Source organism: Oncorhynchus clarkii, chromosome 18, assembly GCF_045791955.1.
Source record: "Oncorhynchus clarkii lewisi isolate Uvic-CL-2024 chromosome 18, UVic_Ocla_1.0, whole genome shotgun sequence".
NCBI classification, from domain to species: domain Eukaryota; kingdom Metazoa; phylum Chordata; class Actinopteri; order Salmoniformes; family Salmonidae; genus Oncorhynchus; species Oncorhynchus clarkii.
The window spans coordinates 60250923-60272453 of NC_092164.1; the positions used below are offsets into that span (position 1 = coordinate 60250923).

Genomic DNA, 21531 nt, shown 5'->3' on the forward strand with positions numbered 1-21531 from the left:
TCATCCCATTTATCAGTTCCATTTTTCCAGGAGAAAAAAAAACAGGACACTTTTCTTCAATTTTCGTCTGAAATGACATACCCAAATCTAACTGCCTGTAACTCAGAACCTGAAGCAAGCAATGTATATTTTTGATACCATTAGAAAGGAAACACTATGAAGTTTGTGGAAATGTTATTGTAGGTGAATATAACACATTATATCTGGTGAAAAATAATACAAAGAAAAAAACATGCATTTTCCATCATCTTTGAAATGCAAGAGAAAGGCCATGATATCACTTAAGAGTCTAGGCGCAGTTTAGATTTTGGCCACTAAATAGCAGCAGTGTGTGTGCAAAGTTTTAGACGGATCCAATGAACCATTGCATCACTGTTCAAAATGCTGTATCTAGTCTGACCAAATGTGCCGAATTGGTCAATTGATACACACTCCCTGGAATGATGGATAATTAGCTTCCCTACAGAAAATACACGAACCTTCACACATCTAGATGGATGGGCCCTCGGGATGACAAATCAGAGCAAGATTACTGAATTATTTACCTTCAGAGGTGAATTTATCAAACCAGTTGCTGTGATAAAAGTTTTTTGTTGTGCACTCTCCTCAAACATTAGCATGGTATTTTTTCATTGTAATAGCTACCTTAAATTGGACAGTGCAATTAGATTAATAAGAATTTAAGCTTTCTGCCCATATAAGACATGTCTATGTCCTGGGGAATATTCTTTACTTAAAACGTCATGCTAATTACATTAACGCAGGTTATCTCATGGAATATTTAGAATTCACAGCTTGGCCTAAATCTAATCCAACCAGATTAATTACAGGTTTTTCTTAAGTATTTAGGGACAATTATCGAAATAAGACGTTTGATCATACTACAAAATAAATATAGTCTATAATATCTTAACAGCCTAATTGAAGGACAACAGGTCGTTACGCACTTGGCCCGGGTGTATAGGTCTTATTGTAATTTTGTTTTTTATTTTGCACATGATTATCACACGCAGACATTCTGTATCACTGAGGTCAGTATCCTCATAAGAAATTTGAGTTCATAAATTCAATCAGACAAAATGTCCCTATTGCGCTGGGAAATGTCAGTTGCAACTGTTGAAAAGGGAAGAACCAACCAGGGGGTGCGTTTGGCTCGCCTCAGTTTGCTACGTGGCTTGACTCTTTGTACTAAACTACACGTTTACCCAAAACAGTGTGCTCCGTTTTTCAACATGCTTTGAGGTACGTCTGATCAACATGGGTGTGACCATCTGAAATCGTAAAACTCCTGCAACACACCATATGTTAATTGCCCTAAACACAACATTTATTCAACTGGTGGTTCAGGACAGTATCGTTTCTGTATTAGCAGTTAGTTTAGTAAAATAAACTTACATTTTGACAGGACAAGTACTGATTACTGAACAACATGGAAACTCATTCCCACATGACGTGCCTAGTGAAAGCCATTACAGCTGTGAATCATTGTGAATAAGATTCTACCAACTTTGCACATCTCTTATAGGGAAAAATGTATCCATTGCTTTTGTCAAAATTGCTCAAGCTCAGTACATTTGGTTGGAAATCATTGATGGACAGCAATATTCAAACCATGTATCTGATTTTCAAGCAGATTTCAGTCAGGAATGAGAGTGGACTGCTCAGGAACACTCAAAACCTCTTGGAACACGTATCCATAACATGACGCTGCCAGCACAATACTTGAAAATATAGTGTTTCACTCTGTGTTGTGTTGTATTGGATTTGAACCAAGCCTGTAGTTTTAATTTAAAATATATCAGTCTTCTGAATACCTGGGATAGAGAACCCAGCAGGACAAGTACACAAATGGGAATGCCAAAGACATACCAGAATGGCTTTCCAATAGGTGTTGAGTGATCCCGAATGTTCTTAAATCTTAAATCTGCTTGAGAAAAAAAAAAGCCCTCCGATAGATCTCACATTCAACTTTTAAAAAATGTCACTTTTGCAGGCCTACCCAAATTAGACTAAATGTGGGGTGGATAGACTATAAACGGCCCCATACACTATATTTTCATATTTGAATATGTGAATTACACTATACGTTCTAATACTTTTTTTTTGGGGGGGGGGGGGGGTTTAATCTTTATAGCTGTGTGTGTATCACCAGGGTAAGAAAAAAAGCATTGGGATACAAAATGTTTGATAGACTTTATATATCTTGGACAGGCTTAGGAAAAGTTCATACAAAATGTAAGAACCAAGTACTTAACCTCAATTTTTTCCTAAAATGACATACTCAAATCGAATTGCCTGTAGCTCAGGCCCTGAAGCAGGGATATGCATAATCTTGGTACCATTTGAAAGGAAACATTTTGAAGTTTATGGAAATGTGAAGGGAATGTAGCAGAATATAACACAATAGATCTGGTAAAAGATAATACAAAGAAGGAAAAAAAAACGTTATTTTGTATTTTTTTGGTACCATCATCTTTGAAATGCAAGAGAAAGGCCATAATCTATTATTCCAGCCCAGGTGCAATTTAGATTTTGGCTACTAGATGGCATCAGTGTCTGTGCAAAGTTTTAGACTGATCCAATGAACCATTGCATTTCTGTTCAAAATGGTGTATCAAGACTGCCCAAATGTACCTAATTTGTTTATTAATAATTTTTCATGTTCAAAATTGTGCGCTCTCCTCAAACAATAGCATGATATTCATTCACTGTAATAGCTACTGTAAATTGGACAGTGCAGTTAGATTAGCACGGATTTAAGCTTTCTGCCAATATCAGATATGTCTATGTCCTGGGAAATTTTCTTGTTTTCTTGTTACTTACAACCTCATGCTTATCACATTAGCCTACGTTAGCCCAACCATCCCGTGGAAGGGACATTGATCCTGAAGAAGTCTACCAAAGCGTATAATGGGAAACAAATCAACCATACTAAACGCATGAACTAGTTCTGGACAATAGCTATTAACATTTTGAGTTTTGAGTTTAACAGGCTTGCACGTTTGTCATATAATAATGTATTTATTTAATAATTACAATTATAGTATAAGACTGATTAACTAAAAATAAGAAGATTCTAAAGAGAAGGACAAACTGGACATGTACCCCTCAGGACCCTGTCCTGTTGAACACCTTCTCCCTGGTATTGTTCCAGCAGGACATATATTGAGAGGTTTGGGACTGCATCATTCTAGATCCACAGTTCCACTGAGGAAGGTTCTGATATCAGTGCTCCGTGTGTGACTTGGTGTGAGAAGAACTCAACGAACAAGATGGAGATCATGACACAGGACATCATGGGAACTCTCCTACCTTTCCAGGCTCCATCCAACAGTGTTCAGCAAAGGTAGAACCAACGTTAGGGCAAGAAGAAGCACACTACCTATCTGGGACTAATTGCTTATGTCATTCAGGACTCTCAAGAAAAGATGCTGACATTTAGTCAGATAAAACTAATATATTTTTGCAACCACTGTATAATTTCAGTGCTGATGTAAAAATGAATATTGGTGGGTATTGATGAGTGCTAATATGGAATGTTATCATTTGCAGTTTATGGACAAGTTGGGAACATTCCTTGTAGGAGACAGAAAAGACATCAAGAACAACATTTTTATTTTTTTATTTCACCTTTATTTAACCAGGCAGGCAAGTTGAGAACAAGTTCTCATTTACAATTGCGACCTGGCCAAGATAAAGCAAAGCAGTTCGACACATACAACGACACAGAGTTACACATGGAGTAAAACAAATACACAGTCAATAATACAGTAGAAAAATAAGTCTACATATATACATGAGGTGAGATAAGGGAGGTAAAGGCCATGGTGGCGAAGTAAATACAATATAGCAAGTAAATACTGGAATGGTAGATTTACAGTGGAAGAATGTGCAAAGTAGAAATACAAATAATGGGGTGCAATGGAGCAAAATAAATAAAGAAATACCGTAGGGGAAGAGGTAGTTTGGGCTAAATTATAGATGTACAGGTGCAGTAATCTGTGAGCTGCTCTGACAGCTGGTGCTTAAAGCTAGTGAGGGAGATAAATGTTTCCAGTTTCAGAGATTTTTGTAGTTCGTTCCAGTCATTGGCAGCAGAGAACTGGATGGAGAGGCGGCCAAAGGAAGAAATGGTTTTGGGGGTGACCAGAGAGATATACCTGCTGGAGCGCGTGCTACGGGTGGGTGCTGCTATGGTGACCAGCGAGCTGAGATAAGCAGGTTCTTGTAGATGACCTGGAGCCAGTGGGTTTGGCGACGAGTATGAAGCGAGGGCCAGCCAACGAGGACGTACAAGTCGCAGTGGTGGGTAGTATATGGGGCTTTGGTGACAAAACGGATGGCACTGTGATAGACTGCATCCAATTTATTGAGTAGGGTATTGGAGGCAATTTAGTAAATTACATCACCGAAGTCGAGGATCGGTAGGATGGTCAGTTTTACGAGGGTATGTTTGGCAGCATGCGTGAAGGAGGCTTTGTTGCGAAATACGAAGCCTAACAAGCCTAACTTTGGATTGGAGATGTTTGATGTGAGTCTGGAAGGAGAGTTTACAGTCTAACCAGACACCTAGGTATTTGTAGTTGTCCACATATTCTAAGTCAGAACCATCCAGAGGAGTGATGCTGGACGGGCGGGCAGTTACAGGCAGTGATCGGTTGAAGAGCATGCATTTAGTTTTACTTGCATTTAAGAGCAGTTGGAGGCCACGGAAGGAGAGTTGTATATCATTGAAGCTCATCTGGAGGGTTGTTAGCACAGTGTCCAAAGAAGGGCCAGAAGTATACAGAATGGTGTCGTCTGTGTAGAGGTGGATCAGAGACTCACCAGCAGCAAGAGCGACATCATGGATGTATGCAGAGAAGAGAGTCGGCCCAAGAATTGGACCCTGTGGCACCTCCATAGAGACTGCCAGAGGCCCGGACAACAGGCCCTCCGATTTGACACTCTGAACTCTATCAGAGAAGTAGTTGGTGAACCAATCATTTGAGAAACCAAGTCTATCGAGTCTGCCGATGAGGATGTGGTGATTGACAGAGTCGAAAGGTCAAGGTCAATGAATACGGCTGCACAGGTCAATGAATACGGCTGCACAGTATTGTTTCTTATCGATGGCGGTTAAGATACCGTTTAGATCTTGAGTGTGGCTGAGGTGCACCCATGACCAGCTCTGAAACCAGATTGCATAGCGGAGAAGGTGCGGTGGGATTCGAAAGGGTCGGTAATCTGTTTGTTAACTTTGTAGCAGTTTGGGTCTAGAGTGTCACCCCCTTTGAAGAGGGGGATGACCGCAGCTGCTTTCCAATCTTTGGGAATCTCAGACGACACGAAAGAGAGTTTAAACAGGCTAGTAATAGGGGTTGCAACAATTTCGGCAGATAATTTTAGAAAGAAAGGGTCCTGAGTTGCTGTGGGGAGTACAGTGCAGTTGACCGGGGTAGGGGTAGCCAGGTGGAAAGCATGGCCAGCCGCAGAAAAATGCTTATTGAAATGTTAAATTATAGTGGATTTATCGGTGGTGACAGAGTTTCCTATCCTCAGTGCAGTGGGCAGCTGAGAGGAGGTGTTCTTATTCTCCATGGACTTTACAGTGTCCCAGAACTTTTTTTAGTTTGTGTTGCAGGATGCAAATTTCTGCTTGAAAAAGCTTGCCTTGGCTTTTCTAACTGCCTGTGTATATTGCTTTCTAACTTCCCTGAAAAGTTGCATATCACGGGGGCTGTTCGATGCTAACGCAGAACGCCATAGGATGTTTTTCTGTTGGTTAAGGGCAGTCAGGTCTGGAGAGAACCAAGGGCTATATCTGTTCCTGGTTCTAAATTTCTTGAATGGGGAATGCTTATTTAAGATGGTGAGGAAGGCATTTAAAACAAACAAACAGGCATCCTCTACTGACGGGATGAGGTCAATATCCTTCCAGGATACCCGGGCCAGATCGATTAGAAAAGCCTGCTCGCTGAAGTGTTTCAGGGAGCGTTTGACAGTGATGAGTTTTTAATTTTACCTTTATTTAACTAGGCAAGTCAGTTAAGAACAAATTCTTATTTTGATAATGATAATGGAGTGGAGGTCGCTTGACCGCTGACCCATTACGGATGCAGGCAGTGAGGCAGTGATCGCTGAGATCTTGGTTGAAAACAGCAGAGGTGTATTTAGAGGGCAAGTTGGTTAGGATGATATCTATGAGGGTGCCCGTGTTAATGGCTTTGGGGTGGTACCTGGTAGGTTCATTGATAGTTTGTGTGAGATTGAGGGCATCAAGCTTAGATTGTAGGATGGCTGGGGTGTTAAGCATGTTCCAATTTAGGTCACCTAGCAGCACGAGCTCTGAAGATAGATGGGGAGCAATCAGTTCACATATGGTGTCCAGAGCACAGCTGGGGGCAGATGGTGGTCTATAGCAGGCGGCAACAGTGAGAGACTTGTTTTTAGAGAGTTGGATTTTTAAAATTAAACTCTGCATTCTCTCTCTGCAGTAGATTGCAACACCGCCCCCTTTGGCCGTTTTATCTTGTCTGAAAATGTTGTAGTTAGGGATGGAGATTTCAGAGGTTTTGGTGGTCTTCTTAAGCCTGGACTCAGACACGGCTAGAACATCCGGGTTGGCAGAGTGTGCTAAAGCAGTGAATAAAACAAACTTAGGGAGGAGGCTTCTAATGTTAACATGCATGAAACCAAGGCTATTACGGTTACAGAAGTTATCAAAAGAGAGCGCCTGGGGAATAGGAGTGGAGCTAGGCACTGCAGGGCTTGGATTCACCTCTACATCACCAGAGGAACAGAGAAGGAGTAGAATAAGGGTACGGCTAAAAGCTATGACAATTGGTCATCTAGGACATCCGGAACAGAGAGTAAAAGGAGGTTTCTGGGGGCGATAAAATAGCTTCAAGGTATAATGTACAGACAAAGGTATGGTAGGATGTGAATACAGTGGAGGTAAACCTAGGTATTGAGTGATGATGAAAGAGATATTGTCTCTAGAAACATCATTGAAACCAGGTGATGTCATCGCATGTGAAACATCAGGGTCTGCTTATCATCCAATTACTGTTTTGTCAAGGTACTGTATGTCCACAACAATTATTAGGCCTATATCAGACATTATTTCTAGTCTCTTTCATTAAATCACCCTGAGGTCAACATACATTAGACATGTTTATCTATTTCAGGTTCTAGTCAGTCCATATATGCCACACTCAAAGAATAACTTCTGGAAAGTAGACGAGAGTCTAATTAAAGCAAAAAATGTGCGACGCCACTTAAAGGGCATTAATGGACCAGTTCCGCAAGTTGTCCACCATTCTCCATCGAATCCATTCTGAACAGAGACATTACTTCTCTTCTGTGTCCAAAACCCACCCCGTTGTTGTTTGTGTCTAGCACGCCACCGGATCAACTGCCATTGCGTGCGGAGAGAGGCCTTTGAACCAAGAAGAGGATGAGCTGGGACTCTCCACCAGTGGAGATACACCTTTTTCCATGTAAAGGTGTCGGTTTCCCCAGCTACGCCACAGGGGGAGCCACAGTCCATGGTCTCATTGGTGATGATGGTGGAAGACCCATCATGAAGATACGAGTGTGTGCTGAGCCCTCCTACCTGATCTACTCCAGACCCAGCGTCGCTCCTCGTTTTGCCAACCCTCAAACTATCTGTTATGTGAAGTACCCTGTGCCTACCTACATATGCTTATGATGATCACCATTTTAGATTGTAAAAAGTATCTTTCACTTTTAGATTGTAAAACGTACCTTTCACTTATTATTGTGCACTTTTAACTTGTTAATATGTTTTCAATAAGGTTTACATAAAAAATAATGTAGCCTAGGCCTACTGTTTTATAAGAGCACAAGAAGTATTTATAAATCAAATCAATTATTATTCACATTCACATATTTAGCAGATGTTATTGACAGTGTAGCGAAATACTTGTAACATGTATTCATCCTGTCAAATTGTGTTTATTTTCTTCCATTCTAGAAAAATAACTGGAAATGTGTATCAATGGATGATTTCATTTGGTTCGTCTGCTAATTTCCACAAAGCAAAAAAAGACAAAAAGAAGTGGTGCACATTCTAACAATGTTCACCTCACTCATCTCTGCCATTGTCCCAGGTTATTTGTTATTTAGCTACAACAAGGGCTTCTTTGGGCATTTGCATCCACTAAATATGTATTAGAGATTCACAGGATTATAACATTGAAATGTTGTGAAGTGCTGCCTCACCCTGGCTGGCTGGACACTCATTCATACTTGAATCCCATAGTAGAAGGTCTAAATACAATTACACCAATTACAGTTGTATAAATGCTTGGCTTCTTGCCTGGATAGTTTAGACAATCCTGACCCATATAGTTTTCTCCATTCTGACTTTTCTATTGGGTGTGACACGAGATAGAAATGTAGGAAAGGACAGGAGATGAACTAATCAGCCCAAATTAACCTAAATTCTAGACCTATACTGAGATGTTCTATAGGCTGATTGAAAGGCCAACTCTGCAGTGACGTCCAGTCTATAACTCATTAACATTATTTATTGATTCATTTTTTCAAGACTATGAAGATTGTGTTTTGGAAATCTCTAGGAAAAAATGTCTTGAACTGGCTTGAACCCATCACATTACTCGGCTGTATTTACAGATACAGATACTGTAAATATCCATTGTCCGCTTCGAGCCTTATCTGGCCCACATAATAGTCCAGTCCAACCAGCCATTCGAATTCCAGCTCAAACGACTTCATGCTTTTCCCATTTTCAGACATTAGTGTCATGTTGCACTCTCTACAACTACTGTGATTATTATTTCACCCTGCTTTTCATCTATGAATGCTTAAACATTTTGAAGAACAATCTGGCCTTAATGTCCATGTACTCTTATAATCTCCACCCGGCACAGCCAGAAGACTGGACTACCCCTCAAAGCCTGGTTCCTCTCTAAGGAGTTTTTCCTAGCCACTGTGCTTCTTCATCTGCATTGCTTGCTGTTTGGGGTTCTAGTCTGGTTTTCTGTACAGCACTTTGTGACATCTGCTGATGTAAAAATAGCTTTATAAATACATTTGATTTGATTGACAGGCCATTGCCTAGGGCCACCAAAAAAAATTTTTAGGAACTAAGTCAGGTCTCAACCAATGACATATATATATATATATATATATATATACACTAGATTAATGACAGGGGGCGCTGTTTTGAAGACACACTGCCTGCATCTTGTAGGGCTGTGCGATTAACTGAAATGTTGGTTATTTTCTTGTTTTTAAACAAGTAATTGACCAACAAAGGGAGTTATAGATTACAACTGGCCAATATTCTACATAGTTTAGCGCAAAAAAACGCGATAATTAACTACAATGATCATAATCCATTGAGCATCCATTTGTCCGGCCTGTGTTTCTTTTACACCTGCTACAGGAGAGACAGAAGAATGCGCGATGATGAGGGTATATACAGTGCCTTCGGAAAATATTCAGACCCCTTGACTTTCCACATTGTGTTAGATTACAGCCTTGTTCTTAACTTGATTCAATTGTTTTATCCCTCATCAATCTACACACAACATCCCATAATGACAAAGAAAAAACAGATTTAGACATTTTTGCAAATTTAGTCAAAATAAAACTGAAATATTACGTTTACATAAGTATTCAGACCCTTACTCAGTACTTTGTTGAAGCACCTTTGGCAGCGATTACAGCCTCAAGTCATCTTGGGTATGACGCTACAAGCTTGGCACACCTGTATTTGGGGAGTTTCTCCCATTTCTCTCTGCAGATCACCTTAAGCTTTGTCAGGTTGGATGGGGATCATTGCTGCACAGCCATTTTCAGGTCTCTCCAGAGATGTTCGATCAGGTTCAAGTCCGGGCTCTGGCTGGGCAACTCAAGGACTTTGAGTCTTCTCCTGAAGCCATTCCTGCATTGTCTTGGCTGTGTGCTTAGGGTCATTGTCCTGTTAGAAGGTGAACCTTTGCCCCAGTCTGAGATCCTGAGCACTCTGGAGCAGGTTTTCATCAAGGATCTCTCTGTTCTTTGCTCTGTTTATTTTTGTCTCGATCCTGACTAGTCTCCCAGTCCCTACCGCTGAAAAACATCCCCACAGCATGATGCTGCCACCACCATGCTTCACCGTAGGGATGGTGCCATGTTTCTTCCAGACTTGACGCTTGGCATTCAGGCGAAAGAGTTCATTCTTGGTTTCATCAGACCAGAGAATCTTGTTTCTCATGGTCTGAGAGTCTTTAGGGGCCTTTTGGCAAACTCCAAGCAAACTCCAAGCGGGCTGTCATGTGCCTTTTACTGAGGAGTGGCTTCCGTTTGGTCACTCTACCATAAAGGCCTGATTGGTGGAATACTGCAGAGATGGTTGTCCTTCTGGAAGGTTCTCCCGTTTCCATAGAGGAACTGTAGAGTTCTGTCAGAGTGACCATCCGGTTCTTGGTTACCTCCCTGACCAAGGCCCTTCTCCCCCCATGGCTCAGTCTCCCCCCAGCTCTAGGAAGAGTCTTGGTGGTTCCAAACGTCTTCCATTAAAGAATGGTGGAGGCCACTGTGTTTTTGGGGATCTTCAATGCTGCAGATATTTTTTGGTACCCTTCTCCAGATCTGTGTCTCGACACAATCCTGTATCAGGACCTCATGGCTTGGTTTTTGCTCTGACATGCACTGTCAACTGTGGGACCTTATATAGACAGGTGTGTGCCTTTCCAAACCATGTCCAATCAATTGAATTTACCACAGGTGGACTCCAATCAAGTTGTAGAAAGGGTCTGAATACTTATGTAAATAAGGTATTTCTGTTTTTTAACATATTTGCTAACATAAAAAGAAATGGTTTTCACTTTGTCATTATGGGGTATTGTGTGTAGATTGCTGAGGATTTTTATTTATTTAATAAATTTTAGAATAAGGCTGTAAAGTAACAAAATGTGGAAAAAGTCAAGGGGTCTGAATACTTTCTGAAGAGCAGCTGTTGCTTTGTGAGATATGTGTACCTGAAAATACATCATCTTAGTGATTGATAGGTGGTATTCAGTAGTCATAAAAGTATGCCTTATTTACTTTGAAGAACTACAAAATAGTGAATTTGTCAGACAGCATAGGCAGCAGCTCTATAGAGATGAGTTGATGACTTGGAATGACATTTTAAAAAGTCATCAAATAATAACCACATCTCGTCCATGGCCCCAAAAAACTAGGGCCGGCCCTATCCATTCGTTCCAACATCACGCTCTCAGAGTCCTGCCTGATGCACGTAGCCGGTGGGAGGAACTTCAGTGCACATGAACCCACTACTCCGTCCGCCTTGGTATTGCTAACCAATGGACCTACCGGTAGTTTCAGCCCAGATTTGATCGGCAGGAAAACGACTGGTGAGTAGACTACTAATCATAAACCTTCAGCAGTACGCTAATAACTTGTTTAGACACTACTGTGAATAAAGAGTCTAATGCAGGTCAAACTGGTGCATTTAGCTCGAAATATAACGGTATGATGACAATTTCCAGCAGCCATGCACTAAAGACATCGCCATGCGATCTGCACAGGGTGTGTCTTCCTGCTGCTTGGCCAAGCAGGGTAGCCTGGCAACAGCTGTAGCCCAGTAAGTTATTGTTGGCAAGCAAGTCTGAAATTATACAGAGTAATTAGATGGCTACTTAATTTGAGCTTGTATAGCCTACTCGCACGAGCTCCAAATCACGACTATTCGAATGCGGCTGATGCCGGACAACACCGGCATTCTAGTTCTGTCATCCAGTTTGTCGAAGTAACTATAGCAGTAGTGCGATAATGTGACATTGGACGGGTAGTGGAATGAATGTCTAGCTAGCTACTTTGTAACCATGTATAGTCTGTAAGTGTTTGATTAGGCTATGTATGACATTGTTACAATCATTGTCAGTCAAGGCAAAAGCAGGGCAGTTCTTGCAGGTTATTCAGCAACAAGACTAGTAGATCCTACCCAGCGGTGGCCCGCCCATTAAGGGGGGGGGGGTGTGATTGTTTTTTACCCAACACTTATGATTGCTAATATATAATATAGTTTAAAAAATATATATATACAGTGGGGGAAAAAAGTATTTAGTCAGCCACCAATTGTGCAAGTTCTCCCACTTAAAAAGATAAGACAGGCCTGTAATTTTCATCATAGGTACATTTCAACTATGACAGACAAAATGAGAAAAAAAAATCCAGAAAATCACATTGTAGGATTTTTAATGAATTTATTTGCAAATTATGGTGGAAAATAAGTATTTCGTCAATAACTAAAGTTTATCTCAATACTTTGTTATATACCCTTTGTTGGCAATGACAGAGGTCAAACGTTTTCTGTAAGTCTTCACAAGGTTTTCACACACTGTTGCTGGTATTTTGGCCCATTCCTCCATGCAGATCTCCTCTAGAGCAGTGATGTTTTGGGGCTGTTGCTGGGCAACACGGACTTTCAACTCCCTCCAAAGATTTTCTATGGGGTTGAGATCTGGAGACTGGTTAGGCCACTCCAGGACCTTGAAATGCTTCTTACGAAGCCACTCCTTTGTTGCCCGGGCGGTGTGTTTGGGATCATTGTCATGCTGAAAGACCCAGCCACGTTTCATCTTCAATGCCCTTGCTGATGGAAGGAGGTTTTCCCTCAAAATCTCACGATACATGGCCCCATTCATTCTTTCCTTTACACGGCTCAGTCGTCCTGGTGCCTTTGCAGAAAAACAGCCCCAAAGCATGATGTTTCCACCCCCATGCTTCACAGTAGGTATGGTGTTCTTTGGATGCAACTCAGCATTCTTTGTCCTCCAAACACGACGAGTTGAGTTTTTACCAAAAAGTTATATTTTGGTTTCATCTGACCATATGACATTCTCCCAATCTTCTTCTGGATCATCCAAATGCTCTCTAGCAAACTTCAGACGGGCCTGGACATGTACTGGCTTAAGCAGGGGGACACGTCTGGCACTGCAGGATTTGAGTCCCTGGCGGTGTAGTGTGTTACTGATGGTAGGCTTTGTTACTTTGGTCCCAGCTCTCTGCAGGTCATTCACTAGGTCCCCCCGTGTGGTTCTGGGATTTTTGCTCATAGTTCTTGTGCTAATTTTGACCCCACGGGGTGAGATCTTGCGTGGAGCCCCAGATCGAGGGAGATTATCAGTGGTCTTGTATGTCTTCCATTTCCTAATAATTGCTCCCACAGTTGATTTCTTCAAACCAAGCTGCTTATCTATTGCAGATTCAGTCTTCCCAGCCTGGTGCAGGTCTACAATTTTGTTTCTGGTGTCCTTTGACAGCTCTTTGGTCTTGGCCATAGTGGAGTTTGGAGTGTGACTGTTCGAGGTTGTGGACAGGTGTCTTTTATACTCATAACAAGTTCAAACAGGTGCCATTAATACAGGTAACGAGTGGAGAAAAGAGGAGCCTCTTAAAGAAGTTCCAGGTCTGTGAGAGCCAGAAATCTTGCTTGTTTGTAGGTGACCAAATACTTATTTGCCCCACTGTATGTGAGCCTTCCTGGGTAAGTCTTTATGAGCTTTGCACTCCTGGATTGTACAATATTTGCACATTACTCTTTTAAAAATTCTTTAAGCTCTGTCAAGTTGGTTGTTGAATGATGCTAAACAGCCATTTAAGTCTTGCCATAGATTTTCAAGCCAGTTTAAGTCAAAACAGTTACTAGGCCACTCAGGAACATTCAATGTTGTCTTGTATATTTGGCCTTGTGTTTTGGGTTATTGTCCTGCTGAAAGGTGAAATTGTCTCCCAGTGGAAATCAGACTGAACCAGATTTTGCTCTAGGATTTTGCCTGTGCTTAGCTCCATTCCGTTTATTTTTATCCTTGCGGATGACACGCATACCCATAACATGATGCAGCCACCACCATACACTCAGTGATGTGTTGTGTTGGATTTGCCCCAAATATAACACTTTGTGTTCAGGACATAACATTAATTTCTTTGCCACATTATTTGCAGTTTTACTTTTTTGCCTTATTCCAAACAGGATGCATGTTTTGGAATATTTACTAGTCTGTACAGGCTTCCTTCTTTTCACTCTGTCATTTAGGTTAGTATTGTGGAGTAACTACAATGTTGTTGATCCTTCCTCAGTTTAATGGCTGTGATAGGAGAAAACTATGTAACTGTTTTAAAGTCACCATTGGCCTCGAAGTGAAATTCCTGAGCGGTTTCCTTCCTCTCCGTCAATTGAGTTAGGAAGGACGCCTGTATCTTAGTAGTGACTTGGTGTATTGATACACCATCCAAAGTGTAATTAATAACTTCACCATGCTCAAAGGGATATTCAATGTCTGCTTTTTTTACCCATCTACAGTGCCTTGCGAAAGTATTCGGCCCCCTTGAACTTTGCGACCTTTTGCCACATTTCAGGCTTCAAACATAAAGATATAAAACTGTATTGTTTTGTGAAGAATCAACAACAAGTGGGACACAATCATGAAGTGGAACGACATTTATTGGATATTTCAAACTTTTTTAACAAATCAAAAACTGAAAAATTGGGCGTGCAAGTAGTAGTCATTTTAAAATCATGTCAAACACTATTATTGCACACAGATGAGTCCAACTTTATTTAGCCTTGCCATATCAAAGGGTTTGAATACTTATTGACTCAAGACATTTCAGCTATTCATTTGTAATGAATTTGTAAAAAAATCTAAAAACACAATTCCACTTTGACATTATGGGGAATTGTGTGTAGGCCACTACCAATAAAATCTGAATTTAATTAATACATTTTAAATTCAGGCTCTAACACTTTCAAAATATGGAAAAAGTCAAGGGGTGTGAATACTTTCTGAAAGCACTGTATATCTTCTCAAAGAAACTAACGTTAGTTCGATAACTTGGCCTCATATTTCTGTCTTACTGCTTTGTTGACAACTCCAACCACCTAGCGCCCCAGGTATTCAGCCAATCAGCAACCCAGATAGCAAAACATTTCCTCTCGCTTGCTATTTGCTACTTTCCCTATGCCCAAAGCTATAACTTTCTACCGCCAGCGGGCAAATGGCGTTGCCATACAAGACGTGATTTGCATATTTGGCGTTTAGCCTCCACTCAGAGAACAGCTATAAGCCCTAGGCAAGCCATCTAGCCATGAGTTTATTTTAAAGAAAATAGCAAGGAATTTCCCTAATCTCAAATTCGGCTAACCACAGCCAGCCAGAGGATGCAAGCTGTTTTTGTTGTTTCTATAAATACCTTACATTTGTTGTGATTTTAATTAGATTTATTTGCCAGTCTAAAAACACAATCCAACCACATGTAGACATTATGCATTTACAATCACTGAGGATGACACAAAAAAGTGATACCATAATTTTTTTTTACTGTTTAAGTAGAATAATGATGTGTTGATTATGCCCCAAAATAGCCTGCATTTTTGCCATTGGTATAATCAAATCAAACCTCATTTGTCATGTGCGCCGAACACAACAAGTGTAGACCTTACTGTGAAATACTTAAGTCCTGAACCGACAGTGGAGTTCAAGAAGAGTTAAGAAAATATTTACCAAATAAACTAAAGTAAAAAATAATAAAAAGTAACACAATAAAATAGAAATAACGAGGCTATGTTGACTCAGTACCGAGTTAATGTGCGGGCGTACAGGTTAGTCGAGGTAATTTGTACATGTAGGTAGGGGTGAAGTGACTATGCATAGATAATAACAGAGTAGCAGCAGTGTAAAAAACAAATGGAGTGGGGTCAATGTAAATAGTGAGGTGGCCATTTAATTAATTGTTCAGCAGTCTTATGACTTGGGGGTAGAAGCTGTTAAGGAGACTTTTGGTCCTAGACTTGGCGCTCCTGTACCGCTTGCCGTGCAGTAGCAGAAAAACAGTCTATGGAGTCTCTGACAATATTTTGACCTTTCCTCTGACGCAACCTATTTTATAGGTCCTGGATGGCAGAAAGCTTGGCCCGTAGTGCGTACTGGGCCTGTCAGGATGCTCTCGATGGTGCAGCTGTAGAACGTTTTGAGGATCTGGGGACCCATGCCAAATCTTTTCAGCCTGGGGAAAAGGTGTTGTCGTGCCCTCTTCATGACTGTCTTGGTGTGTCGCCAGCAAACTTAATGATGGTATTGGAGTCGCGTTTGGCCATGCAGTCATGGGTGAACAGGGAGTACAGGAAGGGACTAAGCGCATACCCCTGAGGGTCCCCAGTATTGAGGATCAGCGTGGCAGACGTGTTGTTGCCTACCCTTACCACCTGGGGGCGGCCCATCAGGAAGTCCAGGATCCAGTTGCAGAGGGAGGTGTTTAGTCCCAGGGTCCTTAGCTTAGTGATGAGCGTCGTGGGCACTATGGTGTTGAACGCTGGTCTGTAGTCAATGAACAGCATCACATAGGTGTTCCTTTTGTCCAGGTGGGAAAGGGCAGTGTGGAGTGTGATTTGAGATTGCATCATCTGTGGATCTGTTGGGGCGGTATGCAAATTGGAGTGGGTCTAGGGTATCCGGGAGGATGTTGTTGATATGAGCCTTGACCAGCCTTTCAAAACACTTCCTGGCTACCGATGTGAGTGCTACAGGCGGTAATCATTTAGGCAGGTTACCTTCGCTTTCTTGGGCACAGGGACTATGGTGGACTGCTTGCAACATGTAGATATCACAGACTCAGTCAGGGAGAGGTTGAAAATGTCAGCAAAGACACTTGCCAGTTGGTCCGTGCATAATATAGTCTACTGTAAGTATATTTGAAGCAATACTAAAGCTTCCTTTCTAAATGCCACTGTAACAGAGTTGTTCCGTCCCTTTCCTCACCCCAACCTGGGCTCGAACTATCGCTCCACAAAAGCGGCGGCCCTTGCAGAGCAAGGGAAACAACTACTTCAAGGTATCAGAGCGAGTGACATCACCAAATGAATTGCTACTAGCACACACTACTAACTAGCTAGCCATTTTACACTGGTTACACCAGTCCCCCAAGTGTTGAGCGCTACCTACAGTAGGTGGTGGCACTGGTTAAACACCACAGAAGAAGCATCAACAGGAAGTTATCATTGCTCCCATCCTCCGTCGTGTTTTCAAACCTGTCTTTTATGCTTGACAGCTAATTTATTTGGCTACAGATGACAATTTTCATAGCAATGTCACTGGATGAAGATGCTCTTCTGAATTTAGTAGTGTGTGGCAGAGTTCCCCCCTTGGTGCACATTTTGGTTTTTGCCATAGCACTGCACAGGTGATTCAAATGACCAACTCGTTATTGACATATTAGTAATTTTAGCAGACTCTCATTTTCATACTTGTTTATATTGGTCCGTCGGAGGGAATTGAACCCACAACCCTGGCATTCTAAGTGTCATGCTCTCCCAACTGAGCCACATGCTTTGATTATTTGAGTCAGCTGTGTAGTGCTAGGCCAAAAACCAAAACGTGCAGGGGCGGGTGCCCCAGAACTGAGATTGTGAAACCCTCGTGTATGGAATGATTGTTAATTCTGTTACAGTCTTAGAGCAATAATGTGATATTAAATTGTGAGCAACATATAGCTAGCTAGCTGTACACGTCTCTGAGGTGACAAGGCTTCTAAAGGTTTCTACTGTAATGATCCAAAATGCATCAGTGCATCAGCTTATGGTAAAGGAGGAGTGTGATTTCTCAATACACATTCTGACGAATCAAGAGCCTGGCTGTGTCCTTGTCCGTGGCCATATTAGCATGTAAATCTTGCTGGGGCAAACTCCAATTATGTCATCAAAGAAAAATATTTACTATTCCGAGTTAGACGACCATTCAAAACTTATTTTCACAGTCTGACTTCCCAGTTGCAATGCTTGCGGTTAGCCACTGTCACCGATTCCTTCCAAACAACTCATTCTTGAAGTTGCGATTTCTAACTTGTTGTGTAATGTTTATGTCCAATGGCCGATGAGCACCGATACGTTTTATCTATATTTTCTCTTCATTATTTCTCTTCGTATGACAAGGATTCAAAATAATTTGCCAGTAGACTTGATTCACGATGATGACTGCTAGTTAAGATTGTTAAAGTAAGACGTTGACATGATCAGTCCAATCAAAGCTACTGTACATATAACGTGATTTGATGTCATTTCTGTGGCCAATGACCTTGAACCTTCTTGGAAGGGCACTTGTAATATAACTCTATGGTAGGACCCAAATGGCTGAACTTTTGTGTGTCTACCATTACTAAAGGACTGAAGCTTGGCGAATGTGCAAGGTCCCCATGAGTGACAGAATACTGAGCCAATCACGGCGCAATACTCCCATTTTTTGCTGGCCCGCCCCACCACCACAGAAAGCACTGAGCTAGGCTGAAACACCTGCATTTTGGAGCTGCTTTACTCAAGAAAACAAAAAAGAGACCATGGTTGTATGCAGCTTTATTAACTCAATTATAAAGATACATTTTTACATTGTTTGCAAACTGATATGTGACACGTATTAATGCCAAAATAACATGTAAGCCCACCCCCAAAATATCATTATTATTATTCTTTTTTTTTTAAATGTGGGTCTCTAACAGGCTCTGCCCCACCTGCCCTGAATGGCGGGTCACCACTGGTCCTTGTGCTCTTAGATAGTTAACACTTGGAGACTGGAGAGAGTAAGAAAATTATATTTGGATATGGAAATGTGATCTCTACAAATATAGACAAATGCATATTTTGACATTCCAGTGAGAATAACTTGACTACTATAACATATTCTACACTTCCACCACGAGAGGGACCTCATGAGTCTCACAAGGAACTATACCAAGTGCTTTGGTCCTATCTGTAGAGCCAATGAGAATTCAGCTGCTTCTCGCCTTCTGCACCGCCACCCTATCCACCCCGCAGCCCCACATCGCTCTCCTCTGAAAGGGTCCCTAAATAAATACTTCCACATGACCCCCTGTCCCAATGCCAGAGGAAGGAGCGATGGTTTTCTCCACTTGATGTGTGGGTGATGTTTTTGGAGATTCCTCCAGCCGTCTGCTGGCGGTTGTGTTCGAGGTCTTGGCTTGACCAGGTGCCTGCTGCTGCAGTTGTAGTTTAAGCCTGGGGTCATATTCAGTTGGCACAAAACAGTACAGAATAGTGAGACACAATATAGAATAGTGAGACACAGTATAGAATAGTTAGACACCTTTCCAAAACACTGGTTTTCATTTTCCCTTATGCCCTAATGAACACAGCCCTGTATTTTAGCCTGGTTGTGGAGTTGCTGCTCTACATTCAGCTCCTTGAGGAAATATAGGGACTCCCAGTCCACACAAAACCAGGAGGCCGCATATAGAAGCCAAAGATAGGCTCTCCTTCTGAATATCAAACTGTCAAATGAATCCACTGTTATGACAGCAGTCCTGGGTTTAATGGATTTTGGATTTAAAAATAAAACAGCCCTAGAGTGGTTTGTTAGTTTGTGTTTTTCTATAGTGAAGGGCATTCTATCGTATAAGACAGAGCCTTCAATTTAAATAAAAGGCTTGTGTGTAGGACAGTCCACAATCTTTTGCAACCACATATTTTTTATGTGCCATGCGGTCGCTCACATACTTTTATGGTCACACTAGGTGCCACCTGTGGAAAATGAGAATCATAACAAGTACTTACATGGCCCCAGTTGCGTTTGCATCCAAATCATTTTTCTGTGTCAATTCAACATGAATGTTTGCACACATATGGGATGATGTTTGACGTAAGCAGTGAGCAAAATGAACCACAACATTTTAAATAGACGGGAAGTGGGATTTCCAAGAGAAAGCAAAGACCCATGGGAACTTTGGGGCAGAGATTTTCATGCTCCAGAGTTTATAACATTATCAGCATCCCCAGACCAAGAGAATGGGGGGGTTTGTTGAGTTGAAGATTGTGTGGTGGTTGCTTCACTGTTGGTCATCAAAGATGAAATTGTATCAAATCAAATTAATAATTTCCGATTTACCGCCCATAATATCAGACTTTTTAAATTGAAATTATACAACAGCTCATACTTCTCTCTGGAAATGCTGCTTACATGATCTAGATATGAATATGAATCATTATATGAATCATTCAAGGGTGTTCATTTCAAGGAGGCAGGCTACTGAATTAAAACAAAGGCGTTATTCTTCTTTTCTGTGCAGCTGTTGTCTTTTATCTAAAAGTGAGCCTAGCTGCTGCTGTGAAGATCAAGGCCGAAGTGATACAGGCAGGGCTCCCTTTCACACCAGTACTTTTGTTGTCCTGCCTCTAATTCATTATTATTTTATCCAAGAATAACTAATGCTACTGTTATGAACCAGTTTGCCCTCACTGCTTTGCTTTCTGACCAGAGTCTTCCACGGTAGCCTGGGCCCATCATCTGCTTGTGCTGCCTTGCCAACTCCTCCTATAGTCATTGTCACGCCAAACATCTGGGACCAGCTTATGCCACAGTGGACCCTGAAGGGGAGTCCGTTGTGCCCCTCTGTGCCCACAATGTCAGAAGTGGTGCCAGTGGTGCTGGCATTGGGTCAATACCCTTCTCTTTAGGAAAGACGTGGCATAGCAAAATCAGATGTTGAATCTGTTTAGAAAGTCCCCCCTCTTTCTTCCTTGTGGACTCGATCCCTATCGGCCTCCACAGAAAGAGAAGTAAGCAAACATTTTTCCTCCACTGGCTTTGAACCGTCGGCCAGATCTGATTAGCATCCGAAAGCACTTGACCCCGGGAACGTTTGAGGTCACGTGATACGGTGTTGATAAGAGGTGATTAGCCACACGCAGAGCTGAGTGGAGAAGGAAGCCGTTGGACTGGAGGACTAGTGATGGGGGTGGAAAGTCCATACAGTTACATATTGCAATATTATTTTGGACGTTATTATATTGATACTTTGACTGCAAGTATCGATCTGTAAATGTTTTATTGTTGTTTATTATATTTATTTATTTTGCTAGGTAGCGTTAGCTAGCGCTAGTCGGCTGTACCTGCGCCAAAACTCTGGTATTTTTCATCCTATAACATATTTTTAAATAGTGAACTAAGCATGTTGTTTTAGCACTTGTACTTCTATGACTGATCCCTACCCCCCAAAAAATCTCATGTTCTCTCTGTAGCAGACATATAGCAATAAGTTTGGAACATCAAATCTCAATAAAATCGCAGTATCTAATCGTAATACATATAGAATCGTGAGAATCACAATACATATCATATTGGCACCTAAGTATCATGATCATATATTATCGTGAGGTCCCTGGCAATTCCCAGCCCTATGGAGGACTTGAGGCAAAACTTTGCACCTTTTTGTGTTGTTAACTCGGGCAGCAGGTAGCCTAGTGGTTAAGAGCGTTGGTGCAGTAATCAAAGGGTTACTGTTCCAAATCTCAGAGCTGACTAGATGGAAAATCTGTCCATGTGCCAATGAGCAAGGCACTTAACCCTAGTTGCTCTAGAGAAGAGCATCTGCTAAAATGTAGGTGAGGTGAGCCCTGGGGTAGTACAAAACATATGCGACCCTAGAGTCGATCTTCCAACCTGGTTTTAATGTAGCCTATGTTACTGTTGTTGCCGTCCAACCAAGAACGATTTCGGTCAGACCTCC

General features: G+C 41.6%; 1 protein-coding gene across 1 annotated transcript in view; it reads left to right on the forward strand.

Moving 5' to 3' along the window:
• The first annotated feature begins 11234 nt into the window (after positions 1 to 11234).
• The window catches only part of LOC139373804 (protein tyrosine phosphatase type IVA 3), a 62321-nt gene continuing 52024 nt past the window's right edge, over positions 11235 to 21531 (forward strand). Inside the window, exon 1 of the mRNA XM_071114813.1 lies at positions 11235 to 11372. The gene's annotated coding sequence lies outside the window, so the exon portion shown is untranslated. The remainder of the gene's footprint in view (positions 11373 to 21531) is intronic.